The sequence below is a fragment of the Taudactylus pleione genome, unplaced genomic scaffold, assembly GCF_031769625.1.
Source record: "Taudactylus pleione unplaced genomic scaffold, aTauple2 ptg000115l, whole genome shotgun sequence".
In the NCBI taxonomy this organism is placed as follows: Eukaryota; Metazoa; Chordata; class Amphibia; order Anura; family Myobatrachidae; genus Taudactylus; species Taudactylus pleione.
The window spans coordinates 794224-815926 of NW_028284517.1; the positions used below are offsets into that span (position 1 = coordinate 794224).

The 21703-nt window shown below is 48.4% G+C and overlaps 1 long non-coding RNA gene across 1 annotated transcript in view; it reads left to right on the forward strand.

Annotated features, from left to right (window-relative positions):
• Positions 1–294: 294 nt before the first annotated feature.
• The window catches only part of LOC148524861 (uncharacterized), a 49391-nt gene continuing 27982 nt past the window's right edge, over positions 295–21703 (forward strand). Inside the window, exons 1-2 of the long non-coding RNA XR_015878337.1 lie at positions 295–460; positions 2213–2322. This is a non-coding gene — a long non-coding RNA (uncharacterized LOC148524861). The remainder of the gene's footprint in view (positions 461–2212; positions 2323–21703) is intronic.

The window sequence follows — 21703 nt, forward strand, 5'->3', positions numbered from 1 at the left end:
CGGATTTCCCATAAGGCAGTACAGGCGGCCGCCTAGGGCCCGGTGGTCCCAGGGGGCCCGCCTGTCAAACACCACCGGCAAGTGCAAATGAAAGAAAAAAAAACTATTCTAATATCCAGCAGCCGCGGGACTTGCAGTGACTGGGCGGGGAAAGACATACAAGTTATTGCCATAGAGAGAAGGCAATATGTGGCCACCGCACTTTCTGTGCCAGGGGGAAGTGTAACAGCTGCCCTCTGACCTCTCCTGCTGGCCGGGTGCACTGCTCACTTCCTGCCTGGACTAGAGGATGAAGGTACAGTGGCAATGAAAGTGCCTCCCAGGCATCAGCTGTCTGCTGATCACGCCCCTGGGAGTCCTGTGACATGCTGTGAGGATCCTGGCTGCTGTATGCCCTGCACTCACAGCACTTCCTGGACACTACTGCTCCCCCTCCTCCCTGTGCTGTCACAGTAACATTGTAAGTGTATGTATACCCCCTCTCCTAGTGTGTATGATCCTATCACCCCCTGACTCTGTCCACCCCTGTGTTCATAGGTATCTGTGTCTCTGTTGGTGTTCCTGTGCTGTGCCCTAAAATGCCCCTCTAATTCCCCATCTGTCTTTGTTACCCCCCCCCCCCTTTGTAATTGTATCCTGGGAGGTTAATGTGTGTGCTCTAGGACGTAATCTAATCTAGCTATCTATCATAGCATATGTATATATATGTATGTATGTATATATATATATAGTGTGTGTGTGTGTGTATGTATATATATATATATATATATATATATATAGTGTGTGAATGTATGTATATATATATAATGTGTGTGTCTATGTATATATATATAATGTGTGTGTATGTATGTGTGTATATATATATGTGTGTGTGTATGTGTATATATATATATATAATGTGTGTGTGTGTGTGTGTATATATATATATATGTATATATATATATATATATATATATATGCTAAATGATGGATGTCACTCGGATAAAAACCATGTTACCAAACAGGTGGATCCACCTCTGTTTGGTTACATGGTTTTTATCCGAGTGACATCCATCATTTAGCATATACGATACCTGGGTATTCTGGATGTGCACCGGGACTGTTGTCTCTCATGTCAGTGGAGTGCCGGACATTGTGCTTGTTTTGTTTTATTTATATATATATATATATATATATATATATATATACATATATATAATGTGTGTATATATATATATATATCGGTAGAAGAGTGGCACTCACGGCACAGCAAGGAGAAAAATGACACAAACACATGAGGTGTCTTCAACGTTTCATTCTATGAACAGAATTTCGTCAGGAAGCATATGATATATATATATATATATATATTATACTGTATGTGTGTGTGTGTGTGTATATATATATATATATATTAGGGATGTGCAGGCTCGGATAGGTTCGAGTTTGCACGTGGAGTTCGGATTTTTCCCTCCAAAAAAACGGAACTCAGAACGAGGCAAAACGTCATCTTACATGGACGAACATCATCATTCCTGGACAAAAGACCAGGAATGATGATGTTCGTCCATGTAAGATGACGTTTTGCCTCGTTGTGAGTTCCGTTTTTTTGGAGGGAAAAATCCGAACTCCACGTGCAAACTCGAACCTATCCGAGCCTGCACATCCCTAATTATATATATATATATTTTTTTTTTAAGATTAGGCACTAGGGGGGAGAATTTTTTTAGGCACCAGGAGGGGAGGGTTAGGGAGAGGGGGAGTATTCTAACCCTGTCAGGATGCCGGCGTCAGGCTTCTGACCGCCAGGTTTCCGAGCCCCGGCAACCTGTACCAAATCCGTGTGTGTGTGTATGTGTATATATATATATATATATATATATATATATATAAATCATCCACAGGCGGCACTCTGGACGACTTCCAAAATTATTCTCAGGACCATCTTGTTGATATCAACATTTCAGAACTAGTTTATTTGGTTCTTTCGTCAGGGTGCCGCCCGTGGATGATATGTTATTTTTTCCCTCGGAGGGTTAAAGTGGAGGGCACCAGGTTGCAATTATTGTTCAGAAGCAAAGGAGTGCCAGCTCATTGCAGATATATATATATATATTTATTTATTAAAATGTGTGTCTGTTTATATCTGTATATAATTTATATTTGCTAATTATATTATAATTTTTTACTACTTTTTTAACAATTTAGATTTTCATTTAATTATTTTTTGTAGAACCCGCTGGAAGCTGTAGTCAAGGCTTCCAGTGCATTCAGCAAGTGTGATCATCAGAGCCGGGCTTCACATGTGCAGAAGGTACTATATCTGGCGGCCAAGGCTATAGTGTAAGTGGCTTTTTACTGCTGCCAGTCTGTAGTGCCAGGGAGCTAAGCATCACTCAGCTGTCCTGGCTTTGTTTATATGTTAAATTGAGTTGATAGAAGATTTTCTATCTCTGCAATAAGCATTGGCAGAAAATCTTTAATACTGTCCCAAACAGTAGATATACCCCTAAGGTGGAGTGGGTGCGGTTGGAAAAGGGGGGAAGGGGCCCAAACTAGCACTGTGCCTAGGGCCCTTTGGGGCCTAAATCCGGCTCTGCGACGGAGCGCCCGTCGCTAGCCGGGTCTCGCGCATGCGCAGTGGCCAAACAACCCGCTCGCGAGCGCATAGCGCTTGCGAGCGGGTCTGAATCAGGCCCTCTGTGTATTATTTATGTATGTTTTGTGTGTATATATTAGGGGTGTGCACCGGCCACTTTTTGTGTTTTGGTTTTGGATCTGGATCTTTCTTCGTGTTTTGGATCTGGATTGGTTTTGCCAAAACCACCCTTCCGTGTTTTGGGTTCTGGGTTTTGTGTTTTGGATCTGGATTTTTTCTTAAAAAATTTTAAAAAACGCTAAAATCACATAAAATGGGCCTTTTTTTGTTCCTACGCTATTAATAACCCCAATAACATTAATTTCCACTCATTTCCACTCTATTCTGAACACATCACACCTCACAATATTGTTTTTAGGCCAAAAGGTTGCACCGAGGTAGCTGGATGACTATGCTAAGCGACACAAGTGGGCGGCACAAACACGTGGCCCATCTAGGAGTGGCACTGCAGTGGCAGACAGGAAGCCAATCAGCGTTATGGTGCCCATTTGCATGTAGCACGAACCCGGGAGATCCGTGCTACATGCATCTGTGTGATTGGCACAGAGCAATGACAGGTCCGTGAGACCCGTCTGTGCTGCTGTGGTAAAAAAAAAAAAAAAAAAACCTGTGTAAAAAAAGAAAAGAATGGCGTGCCCCCCCCCAAAAAAGAGCAACCAGCCCCGGGCATTAGTAACCCAGTGCTGGGTGTGCTTAAATACAGGGGACAAACAACGTAGGGGTCCCCTGTACTTAAGCACAACCAGCACCGGGCTAGTCAGAACCAGCACTGGTTGCCAAAATACGGGGGACAAACGACGTAGGGGTCCCCCGTATTCTGCGCAACCAGCTCTGGGCTCTGATCCGGTCCTGGTTCTGGAAATACAGGGGAAAAAAATTAGTAGGGTTCCCCTGTATGTTCCAGAACCAGCACTGGACTTTTTCTAGCGGGGGGCTGATGCCACAGCCAGGGGAGCCCTTTCACCGGGCCCCCCAGCCGCAGCATCAGCCCTGACCGCTATTCAGCCCAGGCCGGGGATCCCTGGAGAGCTGGGGACCCCCCATAAAGGGGTCACCCTCTCCAGGGCACCCCAGGCCCAGGCTGATAGCCCGGGGCTATCCCCGCCACCCCTGGTGGCGGTGGGTGGCGGGTTGATTGTGTGGTGTGGTGTAAATAAAGAATATCAAACATTGTCTTTACAAGTAGAACTGCAAGTCCCAGCTAGCCTGCCCCGCATGCTGGTACTTGGAGAACCACAAGTACCAGCATGCAGGTATTAAGGGCCCACTAGTACCTGTAGTTCACCTGTAAAAAATTTTTTAAAAAAAACACAGGACACACACACCGTGACAGTATAAGTTTATTAAACATACATACACACACACACACATGTACACATACTCACCTATGTAACCTGTAGCATCGGTCCACTTGTCCGGTAAAGTATCCATAGGGGACCTGTGAAAAAAAACATACTCACCATCTCTTATGCGAGGTTCTGTCCTCTTCGTTCCAAAGCAGGCATCCCCGGACTTGGCAAAAAAAAAAAACCGAAAACGCGATCCACGAACTTAGTACCGTTCTATAGAACGGTACTTCCCGAATGAGAGCTTAGCGGCGGGGTATCACCATGGAAACCCCGCTGCTAAGCGTTCATTGGCTGAGAGAGGTCATCTCCCGTCTCTCAGCCAATAAACGGCTCCCTCCATTGTAGTCAATGGTGGGAGCCGCAGGGTAAACTTTAATAACCTTGCGGCTCCCACCATTGACTACAATGGAGGGAGCCGTTCATTGGCTGAGAGACGGGAGATGACCTCTCTCAGCCAATGAACGCTTAGCAGCGGGGTTTCCATGGTGATACCCCGCCGCTAAGCTCTCATTCGGGAAGTACCGTTCTATAGAACGGTACTAAGTTCGTGGATCGCGTTTTCGGTTTTTTTTTTGCCAAGTCCGGGGATGCCTACTTTGGAATAAAGAGGACAGAACCTCGCATAGGAGATGGTGAGTATGTTTTTTTTCACAGGTCCCCTATGTATACTTTACCGGACAAGTGGACCGATGCTACAGGTTACATAGGTGAGTATGTGTACATGTGTGTGTGTGTGTGTGTGTATGTATGTTTAATAAACTTATACTGTCACGGTGTGTGTGTCCTGTGTTTTTTTTAAACATTTTTTTACAGGTGAACTACAGGTACTAGTGGGCCCTTAATGCCCTGCATGCTGGTACTTGTGGTTCTCCAAGTACCAGCATGCAGGGCAGGCTTGCTGGGACTTGCAGTTCTACTTGTAAAGACAATGTTTGATATTCTTTATTTACACCACACCACACAATCAACCCGCCACCCACCGCCACCAGGGGTGGCGGGGATAGCCCCGGGCTATCAGCCTGGGCCTGGGGTGCCCTGGAGAGGGTGACCCCTTTATTGGGGGGGTCCCCAGTTCTCCAGGGATCCCCGGCCTGGGCTGACTAGCGGTCAGGGCTGATGCTGCGGCTGGGGGGCCCGGTGAAAGGGCTCCCCTGGCTGTGGCATCAGCCCCCCGCTAGAAAAAGTCCAGTGCTGGTTCTGGAACATACAGGGGAACCCTACTAATTTTTTTCCCCTGTATTTCCAGAACCAGGACCGGATCAGAGCCCAGAGCTGGTTGCGCAGAATACGGGGGACCCCTACGTCGTTTGTCCCCCGTATTTTGGCAACCAGCGCTGGTTCTGACTAGCCCGGTGCTGGTTGTGCTTAAGTACAGGGGACCCCTACGTCGTTTGTCCCCTGTATTTAAGCACACCCAGCACTGGGTCACTAATGCCCGGGGCTGGTTGCTCTTTTTTGGGGGGGGGGCACGCCATTCTTTTCTTTTTTTACACAGGTTTTTTTTTTTTTTTTTACCACAGCAGCACAGACGGGTCTCACGGACCCGTCAGTGCTCTGTGTCAATGACACAGATGCATGTAGCACGGATCTCCTGGTCCGTGCGTGCATCTGTGTCATTGAAATACACAGCAGCACAGAAGGGTCTCACTGACCCATCTGTGCTCTGTGTCACTGTCAGTCACACAGATGCATGTAGCACGGATCTCACGAGTCCGTGCTACATGCAAATGAGCACCATAATGCTGATTGGCTGAGAGCCGTGACAGACGGCTCTGTCAGCCAATCAGCACTTTGCCCATTAAAGGCAATGGCATTTTTTTTTAAATGGCCGCTCGAGGCAAAACCTCGAGATCCGACAGCAGATCTTGAGGATTTGCCTCGGGAGAGGGATCCGGGGCAGACAGGGAGATCCGAGCTTGGGCTCGGATCGCCCCGGATCCCCGAAGTTCGGGTGGGTTCGGTTCTCAGGGAACCGAACCCACTCATCCCTAGTATATATATATATATATATATATGTATATACATACATATATATGTGTGTGTTAAATTAGGTGGATACATTAGTATATATTATATATATATATATATACATGAGTATATATTATATATATATATATATATATATATATATATATATATATATAGAAAAACAGATTGGTACAGCGCCAATCTTAGCAAATTTATGAGGCAAGAAATGAACAATCTAGATGTATCTGTTAAATGGCACCACAGCCCATAAATATTGTGGGCGTCAGCTCTGGGCAAATAGGACAATACTGGTGCAAGTATTAAGAGACAGATATACAAAATTAGAATTAACCCTTAAGCGACAGGTATGCTCATTGAAATAGATATTTTCTTATAGATAATACGTGAAGCAGCAAGCAAATATAAAGTGTCTTGTGCAATCACTGTAACTTCATAACGTGCAATAAATAATTAGTCTAGTGAACCACACGATAAATATAAATGAATAAGAAGAATGAAAAGTGCCAGTGCGATGTCAATAAATATAAATAAATAAAAATTTTTTTTAGACAATTAGCATTCTGTGAATAATATAATCCTATCAACTGAGGTCACTTGGAAACAAAAGTGCAAATGCAATGAAATAAAAACAAGAAATATTTATTTACTAAAATAAAAGATGCCCATAGTTAGGCAAAATATATATACCATCATAAAAATAAAAGTAAGACAAAGGTGCAATATAAATAATTAAAAGAGAAATGAGTTCTGGATAATAGCAGCTTATCTGAGTATGTAGAAAAGTTAATTTTCTCCAAAGTTCATGAGGCAAGTAACAGACACTCTCAACGCGTTTCGTCCTATGACTTCATCAAGGGGATAGTGTGTAGGTGTAATGGTCAGGTATTTATACCCCATTATGAGTTCAACCAAGGTCAGGCATCCGCATCACTTCCTGTCTGCAGAAGCGCACCTATAAACATCCTTATGAACAGTACAGCTATAGCCTTATAGCAATCCTTCTGCTTATATTCCGTTTATTGTAGCGATCTTTCTCAGATATTATGCTTAACGTTGTTAAAAAACCTTTTCTTAGAGTAGTTAATAGGGCTACTTCCGCCCATCTTATCGTTCCTTCCGCCCTCACTAAGGTGCATCATATCCGGTACTACATCTCCTCGTGGGTCCAGGTCGCGCGGGGGCTACGTCCACGTGACCTCCGTGTTCCATAGCGGTGTTCGTCATCTCCGTGCAGGCCTCTCAACTGGCCGCATTATAGGGCGTCACTTCCGCCCTTCCTCCATGTCCTCCTATGGTGTAATTCCGCCCTTCTACTTGTCTGATGAGGCAAAACTTCCGCCCTTCTCCCGTACACTTTGTAAATCCTGTCTGCCCACACTTAAGATGGGCTTATGTTCGTTATTTCTTAAATTTGTTCTAGACTTGAAAAAAAGGGACAATATTACGATATGGTCCTAACATGAATGTTTGAATAAAAGCATCCCTTTGTTAATATTATTTGTTAAAAACTTGACATAAATCACGATATAAATAATAAATCTTGAACCAAGCATATATAAATAACCTATACTAGGTGTAACTAGTTCATACTATATTAATGCAAAATTTCTAATTAGATGGGACATGTATATATAGATTATATATGACTGAACTGGAATTAAATAATTAAATATCTATTATTAAGTATTGGATCTCTGAAAAGAATTCCCAATGTCAGTTTTATGTAGTTTCCTTCTTGCTTCTGTAATGTAGAGGATTCTTAAAGTTCTCAATTTTTCTACATTTTTCTAGAGGGGCATAGCTGGAGGAAAATAACTTATATTCCTTGATGATATTCGTGTACGGGCATCACTGGGTTTTCTTTATTCTTTCTTCTTTGTATTTTGAGGAATTTTCAGGAAATTTTTCATGTTTACAACACCTGGAATTCCCAGGATGTCTCCATTCCTAGTACTAATCAGGCCCCACCATATTGAATTTTCAGTCTTATAACTGACCTTTCAATAGGGAGGTATGGTTGTAAACCTTGTCTTGTCTTCTTAATCACCAAGGTCCGCTTGTAGGTGCAAGTTGTATGTGTGTTATGGTTCCCTTCTTAGGCCATGACTTCATTGCATTTCCCGACTGTCATATCCCGGCAAGGGTGAAATGCCGGGCGTCTAGATGTAGACGCCCGGCATTTCCCTGACGCCGGGAGACCGGCGCCCGGCATTCCGATCGTAGTTATGCCGGGCGCCGCGAGCGGACAGCCATGGGGGGGAGGGTTAGGTTTAGGGCTCCCGGGGGGGAACTTAGGGTTAGGCACCCCCCCGGGAGGGTTAGGCTGGGGGGAGGGAGGGTTAGTGTTAGGCACCCCCCCAGGGGGATTTAGGTGTAGGCAGCGGGGAAGGGGGTGGTTAGGGTTAGGCACTTAGAGGGGGGATTAGGGTTAGGCACGGCGGTATTTCATACCAATTCCCCCCTCCTCTGCCCCACCCCAAGTTCATAGTGCCGTGGGTGACAGGGAAAGGTAGAGGGTGACAGGCAGTGGCTGATAAGGAGAGGGTGACAGGGAGAGGGTGACATGGACTGTGTGACAGGGAGAGGGTGACAGGGACTGGGTGACAGGGAGAGGGAGTGGGTGACAGGGAGAGGGTGACAAGGAGAGGGTGACAGGCAGGGGCTGGCTGGCAACTTTTAGCCTGGGGGGCAAATGCATGCAGGCGGCCCTGGCAGAGGAGTAGCGTGTAGCCACGGTGCCCGAAGAACGTGCGTGCTACGGCGCCGCCCCCCCTCAAGTGTTTCAGGGAGGAGGCGGGTCCATATGGGATTAATGTAAAGTAAAAATAAAGATTAAGGGCAGCCCCCTGTCGTAGTGCCCATATGCAGTGCCCCCGTGTGCCACAGGAGATAACACCCTTATGCAGGCCTCCAGTAGTGCCCCCAGTAGTGATCCCCCCCTATGCAGTGCCCCTTGTGCCCCCAGTAGTGGTCCCCCCTGTTCAGTGCCCCTTGTGCCCCCAGTAGTAGGCCCCATATATAGTGCCCTCAATAGTGGTACCCCCTATGCAGTGCCCCCAGTAGCAGTCCACCCCCCCATGCAGTGCCCCCAATAGTGGTAACCCTTATGCAATGTCCCTTAAATAGTGTCCCCAGGTGTAGTCTACCCCCTATGCAGTACCCCCAGTATTGCCCTTTATATAGAGCCCCCAGCAGTGGTCCCTCGCAGTGCCCCCAGTGGTAGTCCCCTCCCCCTATGTAGTGCCCCTAGTAGTAGTCCCCTCCTCTTGTAGTGCCCCCAGTAGTAGTAGTAGTCCCCCCTTGTAGTTCCCCCAGTAGTAGTAGTCCCCCCCTTGTAGTGCCCCCAGTAGTAGTAGTCCCCCCCTTGTAGTGCCCCCATAGTAATCCACCCCCCTGGTAGTGCCCCCAGTAGTAATACCCCCCTGGTAGTGCCCCCATAGTAATCCCCCCCTGGTAGTGCCCCCATAGTAATCCCCCCCCTTGGTAGTGCCCCCATAGTAATCCCCCCCTTGGTAGTGCCCCCATAGTAATCCCCCCCCTTGGTAGTGCCCCCATAGTAATCCCCCCCCTTGGTAGTGCCCCCATAGTAACCCCCCCTTGGTAGTGCCCCCATAGTAATCCCCCCCCCCTAGTAGAGAGAGACTTAATAAAAAAAATAAAAAAAAAACCACTTACCTGAAACTCCCGCTCCTGGTCCCGACGCTTCCACCGGCTCCTCTGGCCGCTTTGCATTATGGGAGAGATGTCGTCCCACTGCGGGAGCCGGAAGATGGCTCCTGCAGTGGGAGCAGCGGCAGCCGCTGAGAGTCTGACAGACTCTCAGCGGCTGCTGATTACAGCAAACACACAGCTGCCGGTTCCGGCGGCTGTGTGTTTGTGCTGTGTAGCGCTGACGGGACTCCGTCCGGTCAGCGCTAGACACGCGGTGCAGTCTGTGTCACAGTGACACAGACTGCACCGGCCCGCGGCCCGCTTGCCGCTGCGGCCCGGGGGGCACATGGCATCCTGCCCCCCGGCCCAGCCCGCCACTGGTGACAGGCAGTGTGTGACAGGCAGTGGGTGACGGAGAAAATGACAGGCACTGGGTGACAGGGAGAGGGTGACAGGGAGAGGTGACAGGCAGTGGATGACAAATATATTACTTATATTACTATTTACTTACGTGATCCCAGATCTGCAGCTCGTGGATCCTCCTCTCCTCCTTGGATTTTAACATCGGGGACAGTCACGAAATTGTGACATCAGATCCCAGGCACCAGTGGCAAGGACTACCTCAGAGAGGAAGAGCCAGGCCAGTCGGGGAAAAGCAGGGTGGGACCGGGAGGAGCAAGTAGGAGAGAGGATATAAGGGGAGGAGAGGGGGCCCAGCCAACTCCGGCCGGATCACATCCACGACCACAGGTAGCTCATCATTCCATAATGTTACCACTGGGACGGGTTGGCGTCACGTGGTGGTGTATAATCAGTCAATCTAACTCATTATAATGCAGCCAGCTGCAGGACCCTTTAATGCAGTGGGCCCCAGTGGAATGCACCAGCTGCACCGCCGGTAGTTCCGCCACCTGCACACCCCTATGTAAATCACACCTACACCACACTGGTCATGACCCCACATCACCAGTCACACTGCTGCAGCGCTGGTCACACCCCCTGCAGCAGCACACAATAGGACCTTCAGAAATTTCAACTCCAGGCCCATGTGGACATTAATCTGGCACTGTACTGTCCATCCAGGGGTGTGCTGCGCTGTCCATTCAGAGGTGTGCTGTACAGTCCATCCAGGGGCTGTGCTGTACGTCCCAGGGGCTGTAAAACAAAGTCAAGAAAAGTAAAAAAAAAAATAAAAAGTAAAAACAAAAAGTGTTAAAAAGTATATTTTTTTGTGCTGTACATATAGGCACTATTATGCTGCAGCCCAAATCCCCCCCGGTGTATCTATATAAGCACTGTGATGCTGCAGGCCGCATCCCCCAGTGTATCCGTATAAGCACTGTGACGCTGCAGGCCGCATCCCCCAGTGTATCCGTATAAGCACTGTGACGCTGCAGACCGTACCCCGGTGTATCTATATCATACTTGCCGACTATCTGGCTGCTCCTTCCGGGAGGGAGCAGCCAGATCGGCAGAACAGGGGGCGTGGCCAGCAAAAGGGGGCGTGGCCGGGCTGAAGGCAGTTTCCGAGTGTGACAGGGGGCGGGGCCACGCGATCGCCTCATTTTGGCTCCGCCCCCGCTACACAATGCCGAAATACAGGCATTGTGAAGCAGGGGGCGGGGCCAAAATGACGCGAATCGCGTCAGCGGCCCCCCGCTGAAGGGGGTTTATCAGGTACTGCCGGGGGGGAGACAGGGGATCGGCGGCATGCGGGAGGCTTGCCTGCCTTTCTGGGGGGGCGGGAGCTGCACCTGTTTATCGGGAGGCTCCCGCCCGAATCGGGAGGGTAGGCAACCCTGATCTATATAAGCACAGTGATGCTGCAGGCCGTACCCCAGTGTATCCATATAAGCACTGTGATGCTGCAGGCCGTACCCCAGTGTATCCATATAAGCACTGTGATGCTGCAGGCCGTATTCCCCAATGTATCCATATAAGCACTGTGACGCTGCAGACCGTACCCCGGTGTATCTATATAAGCACTGTGACGCTGCAGGCCGTACCCCAATGAATGTTTCTGTACCCCAGTGTATCCATATAAGCACTGTGACGCTGCAGGCCGTACCCCTGTGAATGTTTCCGTACCCCAGTGGATCCATATAACATACCTCCCAACATTTGCTGGGAGAGAGTCGGGACCTGATGCGCCCCCCAAAAGGGGGTGTGGCCTAGTCGTAAAGGGGGCGTGGTCAGATGACACGCCCCCATTTGCATCACTAATGGGGCGTGCCCAGCATCTCTGAGATGCTGGGCAGCCCCCGGGCTTCCCCCCTGTACTCTCAATAGATGCGATGCGCACAGCGTCTATTCTGCCTCTGCATACACGCATAGCAGAGCAACGTGTATGCTTCCCCCCCACCGCGGCACACTGCGGCCCGCGGGCGGGACAGTGGGACAATCCCAGAAAAACGGGACTGTCACGCTAAATGAGGGACAGTTGGGAGGTATGATATAAGCACTGTGAGTTTGTACTGCTGCTCTGACTCTTACTTTCAAAATGTATTTATTTCAACTAAAATCACAAATAGGTATACTTGCAAAATACTCTTATGCCATTTTTCAGCCTAGATTTGTAGATACCAACCTGGTAGGCTTGGCTTTCCTTGATCCAGGGCCGGACTGGGACTAAAGAGAGGCCCTGGCATTTCAAGAGCACACAGACCCACCTCACGTCAGCATCTGGCTCCAGGCAAAGCCTCCTCCCCTAACTATTCATGACCCCTCCTTCTTCTTAGTCTATGCTCATACAAATATAATTAATATTAGAACAACATACAAGCAGTGGCGTAACAAGGGTATTTAGAGCCCAGGACAAATTTAAAAATGGAGACACCCCCCCTATGTGCGCGTAAAAAAAATGGACGTGGTCACTTAAAAATGAGGTGTGTCAACATGACACACACCCCTTTCTTGTCGCTCTGAACATTCCTTTCCATATGCACCTTAACTAGTGTTCACTCTAGCTCCAGTGGCAGGCAGGGCGCTGGAGCTAGAGAGGGCAAAGTTGCGCGCGCCTGAAAAGGGGGCATGGCCATTGAAAAGGGGGCATGTCTATAAGAAGCGTCCCCTTTTCATCATTCTTGGGGGCGTGCCCGGCACTTACGGACACACCAGGCAGCCCCCTTATATAGTGCCCCACATGCGCCAAGGGTCTATTTTCCGGCGGTGACTGGGTCACCGCACATTTCCCCACCCGCAAGACACTGAAACCCGCGGGTAAAGATGGGATCCGCAGGCTGTGAGGGCAGGGTGCTTTTTGCCCTCCTTCTGGAGGGCAGGGTGCTTTTTGCCCTCCAGAAGGAGGGCAAGGCATCACGCCCTGCTAAAACAGCCTAGCGGGAACACTACTTAACCCCAGTAGTGCCCCTTATACAGTACCCCCAGTATGCAATGTCCCCAGTTGTGGTCCTTCTTATGCAGGCCCCTAGTAGTGAACCTTATACAGTACCCCAGTAGTGGTCCCCCTTATGCAGCCCCCATTAGTTTCTCTTATACTGTACATCCAGTATGCAATGCCCCCAGGAGTGGTCCCACAAATGCAGCCCCCCATTAGTTTCCCTTATACAGTGCCCCCAGTAGTGGTCCCCCTTATGCAGTGCCCCTTATATAGTGCCCCCAGTAGTAGTCCCCCCCAATGCAGTGCCCCCAGTAGTGGTACCCCCTATGCAGTGCCCTTTATATAGTGCCCCCAGTAGTAGTCCCCCCCATGCAGTGCCCCCAATAGTGGTCCCCCTTATGTAGGCCCCCAGTAGTGATCCCCCCTATCCAGTGCCCCTTATACAGTGCCCCCAGGTGTGGTCTACCCTATGCAGGACCCCCAGTAGTGGTCCCCCTTATGCAGGCCCCCAGTGGTGATCCCCCTATTCAGTGCCCCCCAGTAGTAGTCCCCAGTAGAGGTCCCCCCCCCTGATACAGTGCCCCTAGCAGTACCCCCACCCCAGTAGTAGTACCCCCCCAGTAGAGGGCCCCCCCGATGCAGTAGCCCCTCCAATAGTAGTCCCCAGTAGAAGTCCCCAACCCCAATAGTGATGCACCCAGAAGTGCCCCCCCCCGATGCAGTGCAGATACACACGTAAAAAAAAAAAAATACACTTACCTGAATCCACGCTCCAGCCACAGCTTCCGCCGCCCAGGATTTTTAGGGGAGGAGGGGGGTTTATATATACATATCTATATATATATATATATACACACATACACACACACACACACTTTAAATATATAAGTATACACATATATATATACACACACACACTAATATATATATATATATATATAAACACTGTGTGTATGTGAGAGAGGAGTACTGTGTGAAAGAGCGCTGTGCAGCCGGGTGTACTGACCTTCCTTCCTTATGTCTGTTCAACCATCTTCTAAGCGCGGGGGGTGGCGTGGTGCAACTGCTGCCTGTGAGGTTCTGAATTTGTTGTGGACCCGGGGTGGTGATAGGAGCAGACACAGATGTAGACTTAAATGAAAAAGTGGAGTTTTTAATAAGTGACAGAAGACATGGGAATGGCAAATGAAAAAGTCCAGGTATAGCACTAAAGTGCACATGATAACTGTAGTGGGGGTTAATGAGAAAACGTCCAGATAGTGACAGGCAGGAATAGTCCAGTATACAAGTATGGTGAGATGAAAACAGAATGCAGGTATGATGAGCTGTAACTGATGCAGGCAGAGGTAGTGAAGTTCAGCTGGGAGTGAAATGAAGCAAGGTGCAGGGAAACAGCAGGTTCAGGTACTCAGGCAGGTAAGAAGGTATATGGAGGGTGCAGGGTAAGTCCAGCAGGTTGGAGCAGGCAAGGTTCAGGCTAGTCGCGTAACTGACAGGCAGGCAGGTAAGGCACAGGTGCTCTCTCTCAGCCGCAGCTGAGAAACACGTTGCACTGGCAAAGGAAGGAAGGCTCTGGACCTTCCTAAATACTCAGTGCCGCGCTGTGACTGGCTGGAATGAGCACATGACCTACCAGATTGGACAGCCGGAATCACATGGCCGCAGGCAAGATGGCAGCGCCCATACCCACGGAACGGAACCACCGCCTGACCTCACCAGGCCTAGTGACAATGTGCCCGCACAGAACCACGTGCAGCCAATGCCCCTCGCCAAACACCAGCACCGCTTCCAGAGACCCCCCGCCATAACGACCTCACAGGTAATACCCGGCGGGTATCATGCCAAGAAACCCTGGCCGTGACACTGCCATTGTATTGTGTGAGCCAGACTCCCTGTGATCACCTTGCTGTGCTCCACTTCCGGATCTCAAGTTGCGTGGCTGCGTGAGGATGTCACTCCGAGTCCAGTCTGGGAGCGGGGGAAGACTGTGTGCGTCCCTCGCTGCTGCTGCTGCTCCTGGCAGTGGGTGGGGCCTGGCAATCCCAGGAGGAGGGCGTGGGCCAGCCAGTGTCTGTGTGGCTGGACGGAGCTACCTGCTGGCTGAGGAGACAGTGCGGTGGGGACTGGTTGAGATGGCACCGGTGATTGGCTGTTGCGGCGCTCTGCATGTAGCACAGTCATACACTACATAACCCGCTCAAATTTTGCGATCGCTGGGTTCGTCAGGGGGGTTTCTGGGTACACAGAAACCCCCCCTGCGTGCGCTAATGCCGCCGCACTTCAGTCCTCCCGGGCTGGCGCGCTCTGCATTGTGGGAGAGACATCATCTCTCCCATTACCCACTGCAAGAGCCAGAAGGCGGAGCTCATGAGTGTGTGCAGCAGCCATCCTCAAACCCGGCCGCCGCGTCATGACATCATCACGCAATGATGTGGACGCAGCTGAATACAACCTGGACAGGTCACGGTTCAACCAAATCCCCAAGTATTTAAGCTTTGGGGGATGCCAGGAGAAGGGAAAAGAGGCCTTTAAACCTTCCGCCACTGTGGGGGGAGTGAAAGGTTAACTGCTATAGATTTAGAGTAGTTTATTTTGAAATTAGAGAGAGCACCAAAGTCCCGGAACTCATAAACTAAGGTACAGAAATAGAGGGGTTGGTAAGGACGGCCAGAAGGTTGTTGGCAAACAAGGCCAGCTTATATTCACGCCCATCTACAAACAACCCAGACATTAATCTAATAGCTCTAGCCGACGCCTCCATACACAAAACAAAAATAATGGGGGATAGGGGGCATACCTGTCTAGTGCCATTAAAAATCCACACTGGGTTAGAAAGGGCACCATTTATCTTAATACGTGCCATAGGTGTGGAATATAAAGCCAGGATCCTATGCAAGGAGGCAGGACCAAACCCCATGTGTGCCAACAAACCCCTCATAAAATGCCACTTTATTCTGTCAAAGGCCTTCTCTGCATCAGTGGATAACAGAAGAGCTGGGGACTTTTCCGTTACAGCAAGATGCATCAAGTCAGTTACCTTGGTAGTGTTGTCTCGTGCCTCCCGGCCCGGGACAAAACCAACCTGGTCTGAAAGAACTAAAGCAGGAAGAAGAATCTTCAGTCTGTTCGCAATAAGCTGGGCAAATAGTTTAATATCTGTATTCAGTAGGGAGATAGGCCTATAGCTGGAGCACAGGGCTGGGTCCTTACCGTACTTATGGATAACTGCAACATGGGCTTCAAAAGACTGGGATAAAAAAACTATCTTATCAGATACAGGGGCCTTTTCATCCACACTAAAATAAAGTTTTTAAAGACATTTTCCTTAAATAACGTTATTTTAGAATTCATGAAGATACTTAGCACAGGAGATAACACTGATATCTCCTTGCTAAGTCCCTCTGCGTTCATTTCCACACTCCCCATACATTAGTACATTAGTATGGGGATATGGAAATTATGGTATTGATCAAATTCCGAAAATTATGTATTTTCGGAATTTGATGGAGTTACTATTCGCCACTGTGAGGTGGCGAATAGCAGGTAACACTTACCTGTGTCAGCGTGTGCAGGTCCCCCGGAATCTCCCTCCGGCGCTCTGGTCTCTCCTCTGGCTCCGTCTGCTATGCTGTCATGTGTTCTCCCCAGCAGAGCACAATAAAGTTTAGAAATGAAAAAAACTTTTTTTTTTCTAAACAGTACTGTGTGCTGCTGGGAGACCACATGACAGCATAGCAGATGGAGCCGGAGGCTGCTGCGCGGGCAGGTAAGTGCTGAACGGGGGGGGAGGTGAGCGGAGGGCAGGGGGGGCAGGTGAGCGGAGGGGGACACACAAACTTACTGTATCTGTAGACAGTGCTGCGCATGCGCTGGTTTTACAGATGTAACAGCACATGTGCAGCACTGCTTCCAGCTGTGATATTTCCTGAAAAGCTGTCATCACAAAAATGACAGCTTTTCGGAATAGATAGTTATAGGGTGGAGGAATGATGAATTCCTCCGGTAATTAGGTAGAACTCCATGCGAGTTCTAAACCTAATTACCTCCTGGGAAACTTTAGTTATGATGAATAGGCCCCACAGAGTTAAAAGCTGACAACATCTTGGGTAAAAGAGTGGTCTTAAAAATGTTATAATACGAAACCGTATAGCCATCAAGGCCTGGGCTTTTACCAGTAGTGGTGTTTTTTAGAGCTTCTTCCAATTCCTCCAATGTGAATGGGCTGTCTAACCAGTCTCTATCCCCGTCGGAGACAGAGGGGAAACTAACCTTCCGGAGATAATTAGATACAGTCTCCTGAAAAGCGCCAACCGCTGCGGAAGAGCCCAAGGACGAAAGCTTATACAGCTGCGAATAGTAAGATTGAAATGCTGAGGCAATAGCGAGGGTCAATCTACAATCTCTACCAGTCCCATCCTTGACCACCTCTATAAAAGATACCGATCTCTGAGCCCGCAAGGCCCGTGCCAATAATTTACCTGGTTTATTGCCCCATTGAAAATAATGATTTTAGTTTATTGAGTTCAGATTATTACCAGGTATTTATATATTTATATATATTTATTCAGATCGGGCCAAGGATAAAGCTTTCTGATCTGCAGCTGTCAAAAAGGCTTTTAGGGGTATTCAATATGGAGCGAAAACTCAGTTTCTGCGATGTTTTCGCACCGATGACGTCATTTTTGCTGGTTTTGGTTTTACACCGTATTCAATTTCAAAGACTTTTCGCAGGTTCGAAAAGTCTTTGAAAAAAAACGGGGATAACTTTTCACCATTGAATAGGTGGCGAAAAAAAGTGCAGAATTGGGGTTTAGGGGTGCAGGCTTAAAAAAATTAGCCTGCACCCCTGGGATTGACATTTTAAAAATAACTGTCAAAAAAAGTTTTTAAAAAAAATAGGGATACCCCAAAAAATTAATTTAAAAATTGGGGTGAAAAAAAAAAAAGGAAAAAAGTGTTTAACAATAGGGAAATAGGTTCAGGGCTATTCTGCAAGTATGCAGCAGGTGTTTTCTACAATAGGCTATTAGCGGCAGGTGCATAATTGCAGAATTTTTTAAAACTTACTTTAGGGACATAAAAATATGCTAGTACCCATTTTCATGTACCCCAAATTTGATGGGACCACTTAAAAAAACAAAAAAAATAACCTAAGTGCTCTTCTGCAACACTTCTTCAATGTCGGGAAAAAAACACCTGCTGCGGCTATTTAAATCGCCGACTTTCATTTGCAGGCTAAAACGGGGGTACCCATAGTGATCCCCCATGTTTTTACAGCTTTAGGGGGGTCCTACAATTTATTCCAGGTAAATTTCATATTTTTTCGCAGATCCCACTTCGCAGGTTCCCGTTTTCGTAGGTTTTATATTGAATACGGGGATAAAGCGGGCGCGTGCCCGATACTTTATCCCAGGAAAATCTCCGATGTGGAGCGAAAAGTCCAGCACGGACTTTTCGCTCCCATATTGAATACCCCTTTTTGTGTTTCAATTCAAACAATCTAATTTGCTGGAGCAATTGTGGCTTACGACCAATCAATTTACCCTTCAATACACATTTGAGAGGGTATATGTTCAGGAAGCCAGCCTTTGCAATGCCGACAGCCGGCTTCCCAACTACTTAATCCCGGCGAGGATTAAATGACAGGTGTCCAAATCTAGATGCCTGTCATTTTACCGACGCTGGGAGACCGGCGCCCGGGATCCTGATCAAAGTGATGCCGGGCGCTGGGTGTGGACAGCCGCTCGGGGGGAGGGGGGGTAAGTTAGGGGCTCCCAGGGGGGACTTAGGGTTAGGCACCCCCTCCGGGAGGTTAGGGTTAGGCTAGGGGGAGGGTTAGGGTTAGGCACCCCCGGGGGGTGGTTAGGGTTAGGCACCCCCCCGAGGGACTTAGGTTTAGGTGGCGGGGAAGGGGGGGTTAGGCTTAGGCACTTAGGGGATTAGGGTTAGGCAGAGGAGGGGTTAGGGTTAGGCACCCTAAAGGAGGGTTAGGGGGTAGAATTAGATTAGTTTATACTTACCTTTATGACGATCGGGATTTCCTCCTCTGTCGGGCTGCCGTTGCGGCCAGCGGTATATCATACTGAATGCACTTGTGAGCCTCCCAAACAGTGAGGCTGGAAACCTCAGGAGTGTGATTTAGTTCAAAATAGTCAGTGAGAGTCTGGTCCAACTGAAGTCTACAATAAGCATCCGAAAGAAGACTTTCATTTAAGCGCCAAGTGCAAGGTTTAGGGGAAAGAAGACTGGTAGAGATTGTAAGAGTGACCGGGGCATGGTCAGACCAAGTCAATGGTTCAATAGAGGTATGTTGTAAGAGATGTAAGAACCTATGGGGCAAAAAAAAATTGTCCAAAAATGAAAAATGTATAGTCTCGGTCAGTAGGGTTATTGTGCGCTTTTTTAAAATGATGTGAGACACTATGTTCATCGAATTCTTGCAGTATATTTTTTTGTTGCTCATGTATCCTTTGTTTTAAAGATCTTGTTGTTTTACCTACAAATTGTTTCATACATGGGCATGTTAGCAGATACATTACTCCGCTGGTATCACAGGTGATTTGATCTTCAATTTTATACTTGTCCTTTGTTGTATTGGATTCGAATGAAGTCACAGGTTTGCTAGTTCTGTATTTGGAGGTTGTGCAAGTTTTTGCATCTTCCACAATAGAAAAATCCTTTGTAAAAGACAAAGATATCATAATAAAAACTGATGATACTCTAGGCAGGCCTGTGGCTCTCCAGCTATTGTGAAAATATAAGTCCCAGCATACCCTCCCACTGATCAGCTGATAAAGCATGCTAGGACATGTAGTTTCACAACAGCTGAAGAGCCACAGGTTGGCCAGAACTGCTTTAGGGCACCATGATTCAAAAAAGTTTGGGAACCACTGACATACTGTATATCGTTTGGGCTTGGATCTGCACCTGGGTCTACTGTGGGGTGTAGGTGGTGGATATGGACCGGACACCAAACAGCTAAGATTTCAACTGCCAGGAAGCAATGGTCCCTCCCCCGTAAACCCCGTCCCTGAGCCTGAGGCAAATCAGTTTGTTAACAAGCCGAAGGCAGGAGGAGGAGAGGAGAGAAGGAAGACTGGTACACAGAAGAATCACACTCTCACATCAAAGAGACTGGAAACCTGGTGACCAGGAAACCCAACCCAGAGAAGCCAGGGGCATCAGGGCAGGTGCCTTGTGGACCCTATGGACTTCAAAGAAAGAGAGTTAACAAAGGTAAGTTTTACCATAACTCTCATTTTCTTCTTCAGGGTCCATAAGGATCCACAGTGGATGTCCCATAGCAGTATTCAAGGGTGGGGATGCTCCTGAACTGAGAGGAGTATCCTGCGTCCAAATGAAGCATCCTGAGAGGCAAAGGTATCGAAGGCATAAAACATAAGAAAGGTGTGGACAGAAGACCACGTGGCCACCTTACAAAGCTATTCAGCTGAGGCACCACAGCGAGCTGCCCACGAGAGTCCCACGGAGCGAGTAGAATGAGCAGAGATGGTAGCCGGCACAGGAAGGCTCATCTGTGTGTAAACCTGTGAGATAGTCATGCGAAGCCATCTGGCCAGAGTCTGTTTGTTAGCTGGCCAGCCCTTCTTGTGGAATCCATAGAGGACAAATAGGGAATCTGTTTTCCGAAGAGAACTTGTACGGTCCACGTAGATCCTGAGAGCACGGACCACATTCAAGTAGGCCTCACCTGCCGAGAGGTCTGGTGATTGGAAGCCCAGGTCTACGATTTCCTCATTCATATGGAAATGAGAAACAACCTTGGAAAGGAAGTCAGGACAAGTTCGAAGAACAGCCTTGTCCTGATGAAAGATCAGAAATGGGGAGTGACAGGAAAGTGCGACTAAATCTGACACCCTATGGGAGGACGCAAGAGCCAGGAGAAAGAAAGTCTTCGCTGTGAGCCACTTGAGTTTCACAGATTCCAGGGGTTCAAATGGAGGGCTCTGAAGGGCCTGGAGAACCACTTACAAATCCCACATTGACACCGGAGGAACGAAGGGAGGTTGAATTCGGAGGACATCCTGAAGGAAGGTGTGAACATCCAGCAGTGGAGCAATTATGCGCTGGAACCAAATGGACAGAGCAGAAACATGCACTTTCAGCGAGGCCAGGCGGAGACCAAGGTCCAGTCCTGCTTGAAGGAGGGCCAGGACTCTAGAGACTCTAAAAACTTGAGGGTCAAAACTTCTGGTAGCACACCACTGGAAGTATGTTTGTCTACTGTGACCGTCTACAACCTTTCACACTTTAATTGCATTTATTTCCAGGTCATAAAATTTTCTGCACCTTTTAGCTTGATAAACCCATTTATGGCTGTATGCATGTTGCATAATCATTGCATAATGATACAGCTTGTGTGCTCTATGCTTCGCTGCTACTACGCTGCACTGGAAACACTCTGGGCCTGATTCTGATCCGGTCGCAAGTGCTGTGCACTCGTAACTGGGTCGATGGTGGGCCTGTGTGCATGTGCACGATGGAGCCGGCTCCATCGTGCACATGCGCGAGACCCGGATAGCGACGGGCAATCTGTCGCTCCGGGTTTTGTACCAAAGGGGGCGTGCTGTCGATGTTGAGTGACAGCACGCCCCCTTTGGTGGGCAGGCTGGGGGAGTGGCTGCCCAAACGGAGGCATTCCCATGTGAACGCCTCCGTTTGGGGCCGGCCCCACTGACATCAAGAGTGATGTCAGTGGGAGAGATTTCGGCTCTG